We start from the raw sequence: 12574 nt of genomic DNA, 5'->3' as shown, positions 1-12574 counted from the left end.
TTTTGACAGGGAAAAGCAGTGCTAGGACCTTTGTATAGGGACAACTCAGAGTTGTTATGGAGTTGCGTAAAGACAATTCATGTATAGCCACCCAGAGTCTACTTGGATCCCAGACCTATTGTCTACTGTCAGAGCAGAGCTGCAGATGGCCATGATGGATAGGCAGGCTGAGTTTTCATTTCATGCTAACAAGGGGGCACATATGGGTGGCAGATGCAACAAACACTTCTTCTCAGCACATGGGCCTACCCATAGTAGGGAATGTGTGAGATACTTGCAGGACTCACAGGAAGAGTTTCGAACTGAGCCTATTAAGGTGATGAGTATTGCATTAGATTTTTATCCATTTTTTCTTTTTCTTTTTTTTCAGAAAGGAGACTTTTATTAAGTATGAAAAAAATTTACAAAATGGAAATTTCACACCAAGCAAGGTGGAGATCTCAACCAATCAGGAGCCCTGTGCTGCCAATAGGGTCCCGAATGAGAGGATGTGAAAAGATACCAATGTCCCACTCTCTCATAAACTGGCCGCGCTTCCTCTCCGCAGCCCTCGAAGATCCCTGGATTCTGGCCCAGGTAGCCATAATGGTGTGAATAATATCACTCCAAATCCTGCAAAGACACTGAGAAACAAGAACGGGAGTACCCTCAATGCCCTCGGTGCATCTAGCCTTCCAGATATTCCAGGCCCAGATGCTAGCAATAATCTCCCAAGAGCTGTCTAACCTCTGTGTCGGAGGGACAAAGTGTGAAAGTGGCAAATCTTGAAGACAACACTGCCGAGCAACTCCTTGCCTAACCATAATGGCCAAGCTCCTGTCAGTCCCCTCGAATCTCAGCTGAGGCCCAGACTGTGTCAACCAAATGAAAGAACCAAAAGAAATGATAGCATCCCTCTTAATCCTACCAAAGAGGTATGCAATCGCAGACCAAACCCTCTGTGCTTCCCTGCATTCCCATAAACAATGGTAAACTGACTCCAAAACTCCTGCACATCTAGGGCATGCTAGGCAAGCACCAATAACAGACCTCCACTGATTCGTGGCCAGACCACCATGAAGAGAAACCCAGATAAAGGAGGAAATCTGTGGCTTCCTATAAGAATGCCACAATCTCCGCCAAAATACCCTCTGAATGTCAGTCGAAATGCCGTAAGATTCCCAATGGGATCTAAGAGTAGGGACACTCTGAATGTGTCCCAAGATAAGATGTCTGGCACTCCGCACCATATAACTGAAAAAAGGCATGCTTTTCAAAGGGTTACAAGCATCCTTCCACTCCCACTCACTGGGGTCCAATGTAAATGTCTGATAGGGCAGCCACCATACAACCAAAGGCTAACACTCTCTGTGATCATCCCTGGGGGGGGGGGGGTGGGGGTCAACAAAGACGTGCTTCCCTAACCTGCCAACAACTCTAACGGGACAAATCTGGGGGCCCTCAATAAGGTCCTGCACGTCACATCTCTCCAGCTGCCATCCATCCTGTACAGAAAAAAAGACCGGTACATCATCCTCCCTAGGCAAGGGGAGACCCATAACCTGAAGAGGAACACCTGTCCCACAAAAAACCCCAAACCAAGAATGATGACGGCCTTCCAAGAAAGATCCAGTAATCCAGTGGCTGGGAATGGTTGCATCAATCTGTGCAATCCTCCGACTAGAGGCTCTCAAATGCTGCCTGAAATCCAATCTTTGTACCTCAGTGAGGCTCTGAAGCCTCTTCCAAGCCAAGTAGATCCCCGAGAGATGGGCCACCCACTCATCTACCTAGGTACCCGAGATATCAGTTTACACATGAGACAGTTGGGGTTTACCGGGATACAGTATCTGATGGCTTGTTCGCTTTAGACCCGCATAGCCCTCTGGACGAGATCACGAGAGGATTGGCAGGTGTTCTACATGCATCAGCCTCATATGCATTTCCCTGCACTATGATCCCTTCCACCCACCCCGGCAGCACTGCCCCATAGAACAGGTATGATGATGAGTGTCGTGAGACACGAGCACAGCTACAGCGTGAGATTGCCATTGGGTCTCACACGCATAGACAGGCCAGGATGATCTTTCGGCGCCTTGTGCGGAGGAAGAAACGAGTCTATCTGGCTAAGCTAGAGGAGGAGATCTACCAACTCTTCCTAGGGAAGGACAACAAGAGGGCATGGAAGATGTTTCAGGAGAGACAGCCTGGTACTCCGATTACTGCACCTGAGGCATGGCATACTTATGCTAGAGAGCTATATGATGCACCAGGACAGCCCCCCACCCCCCATCCACTGGGAGCTAGACCGGCTAGCAGCACCTTTTTTACTATGCGGAGGGTGCTAGATGCGATACACAGCTTACAGAATGGAAAGGCACAGGTTCATAATGGGCTAGTTGGAGAGCACTTCTCATATGCACGAGACACTTTGGCTCCGCTCATCGTACATGTGTTTAATCGTGCCATTTGTGAGGGTTTCCCGACAATCTGGACAAAGCATATCATTGTACCACTCTTTAAGAGTGAGGACCCCATGGTACCAGGCAACTACAGGACGATCATGATTGGTCATTACTTGGCCAAATTATATGGCTCTATATTGGAGTCGGAGCTGAGCCGATGGGTAGAGAGGCATGGTCATCGAGCACATGGACAGGCTGGCTTCAGTAGAGGATTTACTACCTTGGGTCACATACTGACACTTCGGGCACTTATTGAAGAGGGCACGGCACAGAAGAGAAGGATATACTGCTTCTTTGTGGACTTCCGCAAAGCCTTCGATACCGTACCATGTACTGGCTTATGCACAGATTGCATGACATTGAGGTACCCGAGGATATGCACTGGGGGATATATGCTTTGTATGAGTCTGTGAGAGGTAGAGTCCGAGCTCCAAGCGGACTATCTGATCGGGTGACCAGCACAATAGGGGTGAAGCAGGGATGCCCGCTATCGCCCACCCTCTTTGGACTGTACATTGATGCGGTCTCTGATTATGTAGACAGATTGAAGGGCCTAGGGGCATGCCTCGCAGGGGTGTTGATACCCATCTTATTATATGCTGATGATATTGTTCTAATCTCAGACTCTCCAGAGGGATTACAGAGACACCTGGATGCATTACAGGCTTTCTATGCGGATAGAGATCTGACAGTGAACCTTGGGAAAACCAAGGTTATGGTGTTTAACACCACACAGGCATGGGTGACGAGATCAGAGCCTCAGTTCACTTTCCAAGGGGAGCCGGTAGAGTACGTTAGGTCATATGTCTACTTGGGAGTTACTTTCACAGGACCGCATTTCTCCCTGAAGGAGGCAGCAGCAGCTAGATTAGCTCGAGGGCATGCAGCCTTGGGGGCACTTGAGAGGCAGTGTGCACACATACAGTTTCAGGAGCCACGCACCAAATTGTGGCTATTTGATACGCTTGTCACACCGACCCTCCTGTATGGAGCTCCAATTTGGGGACCCAATATACATCACAGATCTCAGAGAGGGACAGATGAGGGATGGAGGCAAATGGAGAGACCACTGATTATGATGATTGCCCGCATGATTCGGAGCAAATCATCAGTACCACATGAGATTGTTCGGGCTGAGCTGGGTGCCCCACCAGTAGTAACCGAGGCCCTATTCCAGGCAGTTACCTTTTTACAGCAGCTATGGGAGCTCCCTCAGCACAGAGGTACTCCCGATTGGCATTGACCTCATCCATACAGTTGGCAGAGGATGGAGATAGTCATTGTTGGTACGATCAGATGAGATCATGGTTTGACCTACATGGTTTGCAGATAGAGGCACTACCACCCTTTCAATACAGTCTGGATTGTCCATTTTTAAATCTCACCCGCCGCTCAGAGAAAAACCGCGTGATCAGGATGGATATCATTAGAGTGGACACAGAGAGGACATGGACTAGCCCCCTTGAGCCCTTGGGCACGAAAATGGCTCATTACAAGAGCCATTTTCTGCACCTCTCACCGGATGATTTTATCACCCGCCCGGCGTACATGGATGTACACCTATTACATGGGATACGTTGTGCCATTGGACAGATCCGGACCTCATCACACCAGCTGCGGATTGAGACAGGGTGATATGTGCATCAGATCGTGGATGACCGCATTTGTCAGCTATGCTACCAGGAGGTAGAGACAGAGGAACACTACATTTGCCGATGTACATTCTATTATGAGATCCGAGGGAGATATCACTGCCTCTTCTGAAAGGGTTTTGGGCCGTTACGCAGGGTCATGGAGTTTGAGGATCAGAGATGCCTGGGATTGTTTCTACTTGAGCTCAAGAGACACAGAGAGACCCTCTTGGCAGACAGGAGGCCGAGTCATGATGTACCTAGACAGAGGACCCTGACAGATTTCTTCGGCACCAGCACCAGCAACCCAGCCCACACACCTCTTGATACCTCCTCCATTGGGCCATCAGGGCACCGACCACGCTCCCAAGGAGTCACCACTGATAGAGCAGTTATCTTATGTCGTGCTCGTCGGCCACGCCCATCAGAACCTTTATTGCTCGGCATCGGAGGCGTCTACCTCGCTTCTATGACCTCTCCATTCTAGACAACCCCATGGCGGAGATACTTGATCTAAGGAGAGGGCAACACTTCAACTGACCAGCATACATGGATCTACCTGATATACATTTTTCACTATTTTCCAGTATTTTCTACTCAGTATCATCTCGGATCTTACGGTTCTGTTCTTATAACTCTAGGACAATCAGTTTATTGTACTTTTTAGTCTCATTTAGTTGTTCTCTTTGATGAGACACCAACTTCAGATGTACTCTCAGTTTTGGTCTCATAGGCCACTATGGCCTCTTAGAGACGTTAATATATCATTTCATTTCTCTCGAGTCCTCTCTTCAGCTAGCCATGGAGGGAGACACTTCATGTTGGTATGCACAGATAGCATCCTGGTTTGAGCTCCACGGGTTCAGTTTAGATAGACTTCCACCCTTCCAGTACTCTCTGGAGGCACCCTCTCTCACCTTGACACATTCTGAGATTAGTAGAGTCATCAAACAGGACCTCATTCACTGGGACACTAGGAGGACATGGCTAGAGCCCTCACAGGAGTTAGGGACGAAGATGGCTTTCTATAGAGACCATCTTCTCCGCACCACTGAGGATGGCTTTATACTTAGACCGAGCTACATGGATACCCATCTGTCTCATGGATTAAGGTGCGCCATTGAGCAGATCTGCACCTCTTCACATCAGTTAGAGATAGAGACAGGCATATTTAGAGGCATACCTCCAGGGGACAGGATTTGTCAGATTTGTTAGATAGAGCCAGAGACGGAGGAGCACTACATCTGTCGCTGCACAGTATATTATGAGATTCGAGGGCGCTACCATTGCCTTTTCCGAGAGAGATTTGGACCACTGGCTAGAGTCATGGACTATTGTGATCAGCGATGCTTGGGTTTTTATCTCGTGGAGATCCGCAGGCTCAAAGAGTCCATTATCAGGAGCAGACGCCCGACTGGCAGGGAGTCCACACAGAGACAGATTACTGACTTCTTTAGAGGGACTACCCGGGAGGACACACAGCCGACAGCCCAGCAGTGAGCACCCCGTGGGACTCTAGTTGAGAGAGCTATCGAGTTGGGCAGATCCAGACGCCCGAGGGTTCGCGGATCCTCACATCGGAGACGGTGCCTACACCGGAGGATTCAGAGCATCATTGCAAGGCGTCGGGCTCGTCCGACCAGGAATCTCACTATGGCAGATATCCACGCCATCCGGCAGAGACCCATGCTAGAGCTCCTAGGATGATTACCACTCCAGCCATATACTGTTGTACTCACTATCACTTTTGTACTCCCCCATATTCATGTATTCATGTATCCATGTACTCATGTACCCCATTTTAACTAGTAGCATTAGCTTCCCACTCTCCCTAGTTGCTGCCTCCGGATGCTCCCTACTGATGTATTGTAGGGCTAGGTACTTACCTTCAGTTCTTTCTTTTCTTTTCCAGACAGTGTATCAGATGTCACATGGTTGTAACATTGGTCTCATAGGTCACTTTCGCCTTTTGAAGACGTTAATATAACATTTCAATTCAATTCATTTTCTCTCTCAGAAAAGACGATCTGACTCCACTTCCTTAGGAGCCTCCATGAAGTTTGCCGATGTCGTTCCTTCTCCACTGGGTTTGCTGTAGCAGTCTCTGGCCATGTGTCCTAGCTTCCCACAGTTGTGGCAAGTGAAGGTCCTTCCTCCTACTCTGCCTCTTCCTCGTCCTCGTCCTCGTGAGAATCCTCCTCGGGTGAAGAATGCTTTTTTCTCTCCAGCTGTTGAGTCCAGCCATTTCTTCTCTTTGACCTTGGTCTCTTGCTCTAGTAGAGCTCCTTCTATCTCGTGCAGCTTCAATTCAGGTACATTCTTTAAGGTTGCTACAATGTTTTCATATTCACCTTTGCCCACACTCTTCAGAAGCACTGCTAGGGCCTCATCATCTTCTACCTTTTTGCCAATGGCTTCCAGTTGTTGCTTAATGCTTTTATATTTGTTCAAGTGTGTGATTAATGCTTAATGGATCGGTAGCTACTGAGCCCGAGGAGATCAGAGCCATTGCCACTGGGTTCTATAGAGACCTGCTTGCAGCGGAGCCAGCCACTGAGGCTCGGGATGCTTGCAGACAGACTGTGTGGGCCCATGTGTAGAGGAGGGTCACAAATGGTATGCATACAGTTCTGGGTGAGCCTCTCTCAGAGGTTGAGCTTGCTGAGGCCTTGAGGGCCCTTCCGCGCCATAGTTGCCCAGGGGAGGACGGATTGACGCCTGCCTTTTTTATGCGCTACTGGGACCTCTTGGGGCCAGGCCTCCGCAAGGGCTTTCAGTATGTTTTGGACACTGGGATGATGCCACAGAGCTTTTTAGAGGGCTTGATCTTTCTTATCCCCAAGGGGGAGGGAGTATCAGATGATATTCGGCATTGGAGACCTATTACGATCCTCAATACTGTCTACAAGGTCTTGGCAAAGGCCTTGAGTTTGAGGATCCAGCCCTTCCTGGGAGAGTTGATTCATGCTACCCAGAAAGGATTCGTCAAGGAGCGTAGTATCCTTGACAATATTTTCACCTTCTGGGAGGCAACGGCCCGAGCTAGATTTCTTGGTGAGGACTTGGTCGTGATGCTTCTCGATTTTGAGTTCTCGATTCTGAGAAGGCATACGATAGAGTCAATTGGGGCTTCTTAGAGGGCACTATGCTTCGCCTGGGCTTTGAGCCAGGTTGGATTCGAGGGGTGGCGGCTCTATATTCCACAGCTCGTAGCCAGGTGCTGATTGCAGGAGGACGGGGGCCGAGTTTTGAGTTGACCAGATCAGTCCGTCAGGGGTGTTCTTTGCTGAGGCTATGAGCATGTATCTGACGGCAGAGGAGGTTGGTTTGAGAGGACTCCAGCTCCCAGTCCGGGGGGAGGACCTGCTCGATGCTGAGTTTGCAGATGACACGGGTTTATTTTTGCATGGCTAGGAGGCCAATCTTCAGCGGGCCGAGCAGTCGCTCCAGGTTTCTAGTGCAGCTTCGGGAGCATTGATCAATTGGCGCAAGACAGTGGCCTTTTGGATCAGTAGCGCTTCCACTCCCATATGGAGCCCAGACCCGGGTTTTAGATGGATTCCTACAGGCACAGCAGTGCGATATTTGGGATGCCAGATTGGACTAGATTTGTCACCTGAGCAGCAGATTGCCCCGCTTCTTCTGAGCATTCGGAGGAAGCTTTTGTATTGGAGTACAGCTCGGCTATCCTTGGCTGGGAGGGTGGTGGTGGCAAATCAGGTGCTTTTAGCGACCATGTGGTACATTACGTCTTGCTGGATCTTCTGGAGCTCTTGTATCAGCCAGGTACAGAGGCTGATCAGGAACTTTCTTTGGTCTGGGCGGGATGGTCAGCCAGCCCGGGCAAAGGTTGCTTGGGCAGTTATTACACTTCCGTTGGCCCAGGGAGGCTTGGGCATTATAGATCCAGTTGATTAGAGTAGAGCCTTATTGGGGAAGCTTATTGTTCGGGGGCTGCTTCCAGGCACTGAGCCTTGGAAAGAGCTTCTTTTGCAGCGGCTGCAGGCTCGGGCTCCCCCAGCAGGGGGCACTTGGGCACCAGAGATACGATGGATCTTCATAGAGATGAGGAGGACAGGCCTCAGTAGAGGATGGGAGGACAGATTTGCCTTGAGCATCCTGAGAGCTTGTGAGTTCCTGAGACCGGGGCTCTCTTAGAGACCTCCCTCTTGTGATGAGGAGCGGGCCAGACAGCCGCTCATCTGGAGCCCATCAGTTCGCATAGAGAAGGGTCATATGCTGGGTTCTCGACCTCGTCTAGCCTGGGGACCATTGGCGGTGTCAGGCAAAATTCTGTAAAGGTGTTTTGAGTCCGTGTACATATGGGATGCATGGTATGCAATAAAACTTTGCCCTGAATGCCTTGGCAAATGTACAGACTGAATGGCTTTGCAGTGAGTTAGTACATGCATTTTTCTTTGAAACAGCTGCTTGAGACTTGAAGTTTTTAGTGTATGAGCTTTCTAATTGTGAAGAGGGTGTCTTGGATGGGTGCAAATAAGAGGTGGAAGAGCATGAGGGTGTCAATGATAGGGTTTTGATGAGCCTCTGGTGGAAATAGATGTACATATGCTGGTTATGTGGAGAGAGCCCAATCTAGACTGTAAATATTGAAATCTACAAGGGACGCCAGCTAAATATAAATTGCTCTTGTGCTTGAGTTTGGATGTACTGTGCAGATTTGGAATGGCCGTATGTCTCCACATCGCAGAGGGTTTGGGCATAATAGCCATGGTGATGAGACATGGTATTTGTGTGGATTCCGGTGTTTCAAAAGATCTTGATGAAGGCCTAGATAGGCACTGCACTGTGGCATGGGAACCACTTTATATATATATATATATATATAACACCACCAAGTGGCAAGTAACAAAGGAGCCAGCTGGCCGCTTCCTTTGGCTGCCAGCTTGTCCGCCAACGCGACCTTCATGAAGGTTGGCGAAAGGAGGGAGGGCGGTTGCCGCTTAGACAGAGGAGACTTCGGGAGAGAGAGGAAACGGGGAGGTGTTAAGGGGTGTGAGAGTATGTGTGGGCGAGGAGAGCCAGCGTGGAGAAGGGTTGGGCCGCTCGTTGATGTGACAGCTGCTGGTGATTCTGCAGAGCCGTTGAAGGTTCCCGCCTTGTGCTTCGAGGCTTGAAAGGGTGATTTGGCAGAGGTGCTGTGCAGAACCAGAGGCGAGGAGAAGCTGGTGAAGGTTGCCGCTGGAGCGAGGGTTCGCGGGTGATCATAGCAGCGTGGGAGCCGCCTTGTGCAAAAAGGCTCTCAGGTGAGAGCAGCTGATAGCAGGCATGGAGGCAGCTGCAGCGAGTAGCGAAGGGTGGCGAAGACGCCAGGCGTAAGGGGTTACGGTGACCGCCTTGCTGGGGATTCTGCGGAGATGGAGCCGAAGACAGTCGAAGGTGTGGCCGCCGTGTGATGAAGGTAGAAACAAGGTCTCTTGGGTGATTGTGCATTGCTAACGAAGAGGATGAAGCCGTCTTGGCAACGCACAGTGGCTGCTGGGGCGCAGACCAGAGAAGGTGGCCCTGTTTGTTTGTGTGTGGCGAAGGCTGTAGCTGAGGTGCTGTAGAGAGGAAGGCTTGCTGCTGGTGGCAACTCGGAAACACCGACACACAAGGGGGCTGAAGGTGTTTGTGGCTGCTGCTGAAGATAAGGTGGCAACGTCGACAGGCTTGAAGTGTAGAGGCTGGTGGGTACTGAAGTTGGGCGACTGGTGCAGCCGACAGCGAGAGTGTTGGTTTTTTTCTCGGTGGCTTGGTGTTGCTATCAGGGTGGTAGAGGCCGGTAGCATGCATGCAGAGAAGAAGCTGGTGTGAGGGTGGCCACCTTTAGGATGCAAAAGGAGACTACTAGCCGAAGGGAGTGAAGGAAGCCGAGTGGAGCGAGCTGGATTGTGAAAGAGGGATTTTTTTTGCATTATTGTGGATAAGTGTGCGGGCTTTGATTATCTTGTGGAATACAGAGTTTGAGGTATCTCTGTGTGGTGTTTTGAGAGATTTCTGTTTCCAGCATCGTGCTGGTGGTGCCCCTTGTGTCTGTTGTGTCTTCCAAGGCTGCTGGGTAGGTAGCTATAGAGGCATTTCTTCTTTTCCTACCCTCCTGACAGTTTTCTGGTGCCCCCACTGAGGATAGCTCTGGTATTTTCTTCAGTTTACAAGGGTGTATGTCCTAGGAGTTCAGGGTTTCAGGGAAGGTGTTTTTCTTGGGATTTGAGGTGAAGTTTGGGGGTTAAAATGATGTCTTATCCAGAGTTTTATGGTAGTCCTAATGAAGATGTGGCAGATTTCCTTGAAAGATGCGTGCATAAGCAACCACATCAATGAGTCGGTACAGGTGTTGCGGCTACTGAGCATCTGCTTGAAAGGGGATGCAAGGACCTGGTACAGAGCTTATGAGGAGTCATTGAGGATTGCTGTTCCACGTATCGATATGATGGAAAATGGATTAAAGATAGCACTTAGCAACAGGTTCAAGAAGGTAGAAGACCACGACAAGGTTTGGCATGAGGTGCAAGCTCTGATACAGGGTGAGTTTGAATCAATTGATGATTATGTGAAGAAATTCTCTTTGCTGTGGGAGACTTTATGCAGGGCTTTAGGGGAAGACAAGGTACCTCCTGACATGATGAAGAAAAACAAGTTTGTAGCCGGGCTTAAGAGGAGTATTCACTGGAAGGTGGAATTAAAGAAGCCCAGGTCTTATGAGGATGCGGTGGAAATTGCCAAATCAAAGGATTGGAAGTTGCAACGGATGAATCAGCTGGGGATGATTCCAGTTGTAGCACAGCCGGAGATTCGTAGAGTGGAGGCTACACCCATGAATGCAGTGATTGAGAGGATGAAGCCCACTGAAGCCCGGGCTATGCAGATGGTACCACAAGCTAGTCAAGGAGTACCTATGGTTCCTGTAGGTTCTGATGAGGGATTGCGACAGGCTATGAAACAGATGGTTGATCTTATGAAGAATTTGAGCTTAAATTTAATGGGAAGTGCAGGTGGTGGACGTGGTAGAGGTAGAGGCAATAATCAAGAAGGGGGAGATGGACAAGCAGGGTATGGACGTGGTCGCGGTAGGGGCCGTCGTTTCATCCCTACATGCTGGAATTGTGGTGAGCTTGGTCATCTAAGTACAGATTGTGATAAGCCTCAACGAATGGGTGGTGATATGTACCCACTACCTTCACAGTTACCTGACAGGTCAAACGACTATGGTATTGATATTAGGGATCAAGCAAGTCCTAGTGGAATCTCAGCTGAGGAGAAGGGGAAAGCAAAGGTCGTGAATGTTGTCACTCTGGAGAATGTTCAGGTAAGAGAAGAAGGGGATGTGATGCCCATTGGCAAGCGCACAACGGATGAAAGAGAAGGAAAAGGGGTGGCTGGACCCAGCCGTAAGAAGGGGAAGCAACAGGAAGGAGAAGATGTGAAAGCTAAAAGGAAACGGAAACCTCGTAGAAGGTTCCAGGTGTCAGACTTCCCACTGGGGGATGGGCAAACCAGCTATAACCTGAAATCTGATATGGTGAACAGGAAGGCCAACATCACCTTTGGGCAGTTGGTGGAGATGGTGCCAAAATTGAGAAGGCAATGGAAGGGACTTGTGAATCCAATGGAAAAGGAGTCAGAGAAGAGGTCAGTCAAAGTACTATCTTTAGAAGAGCTTCCAGATATTTGCCCTATTGTGGAGGTGTGGAGTAAAGGTAGGAACCTTGGTCAGGCCTATATAGATGGAGGAGCTCAAATCTGTGTGATTACCCAATCATGTGTGGAGCAGTCAGGCCTGAGGGTGTCTGGGGTTTCTGGTTTTCGAATCAGGATGGCTAATCATCAAAAGGTAAAATGTCTTGGTATGGTAAAGGAGTTGGAAATTGAAGCTTTTAATGTCAAAGCTACTGTAGATTTTCATGTGATGCCTGCGGGTCTTGGTGCTTTTCCAATTATTCTTGGACGACCTTGGTTGCAAGTGGTGGGTGCAGTACAAGACTGGAGGTATGGGACCATTTCTTTGCATAATAAGCGGGGTAATAAAAAATCTTTTGAGATGCATAGTAGATCTTTGAATGATGTGTGGGAGAGGCCACAGGATTCGAGTGAAGAGGAAACTACCACCAGTACTTCTGAATCAGAGATGGATTCATCGACTACTGCTTCTAGTGAAGAAGAGGTAGATGTGGCTTTCCTAGTATCAGAGCAACAAGGTAATGAAGATAAAGAAGTGCATGAAGTGGGTGCTCAGGGAGAAGATACCTTGGGGTCGTATGAAGTGATCGAGGAATTACTGCAGCCAAAGATAGAAGTGAAGAAGAAGCAGGAGCTGATTGAAGGAATGCTAAGTCCGGATCTCTCGAGTGGAGAAAAGGTTAGATATGTTAATATGCTGTCTCATTTTCCAGAATTGTTCATCACCTCTTATAAGGAGATTCGAGGATTTAAAGGGCCAGATTTGAGGATTGAATTGAAAGAAGGTGTAAAAACAGTTAGGCATAAGCTTCGCACTGG

General features: G+C 49.1%; 1 protein-coding gene across 6 annotated transcripts in view; it reads right to left on the bottom strand.

Annotated features, from left to right (window-relative positions):
• Nucleotides 1-12574, bottom strand: part of LOC147629404 (uncharacterized) — a 305268-nt gene that overhangs the window by 161323 nt on the left and 131371 nt on the right. The window lies entirely within an intron of this gene.

This window comes from Cibotium barometz, chromosome 18, assembly GCF_041138505.1.
Source record: "Cibotium barometz isolate CiBa-2024 chromosome 18, ASM4113850v1, whole genome shotgun sequence".
NCBI lineage: Eukaryota > Viridiplantae > Streptophyta > Polypodiopsida > Cyatheales > Cibotiaceae > Cibotium > Cibotium barometz.
The sequence above is the reverse complement of the archived record's forward strand: the minus strand, read 5'-3'. Positions and strand labels throughout refer to the sequence as shown.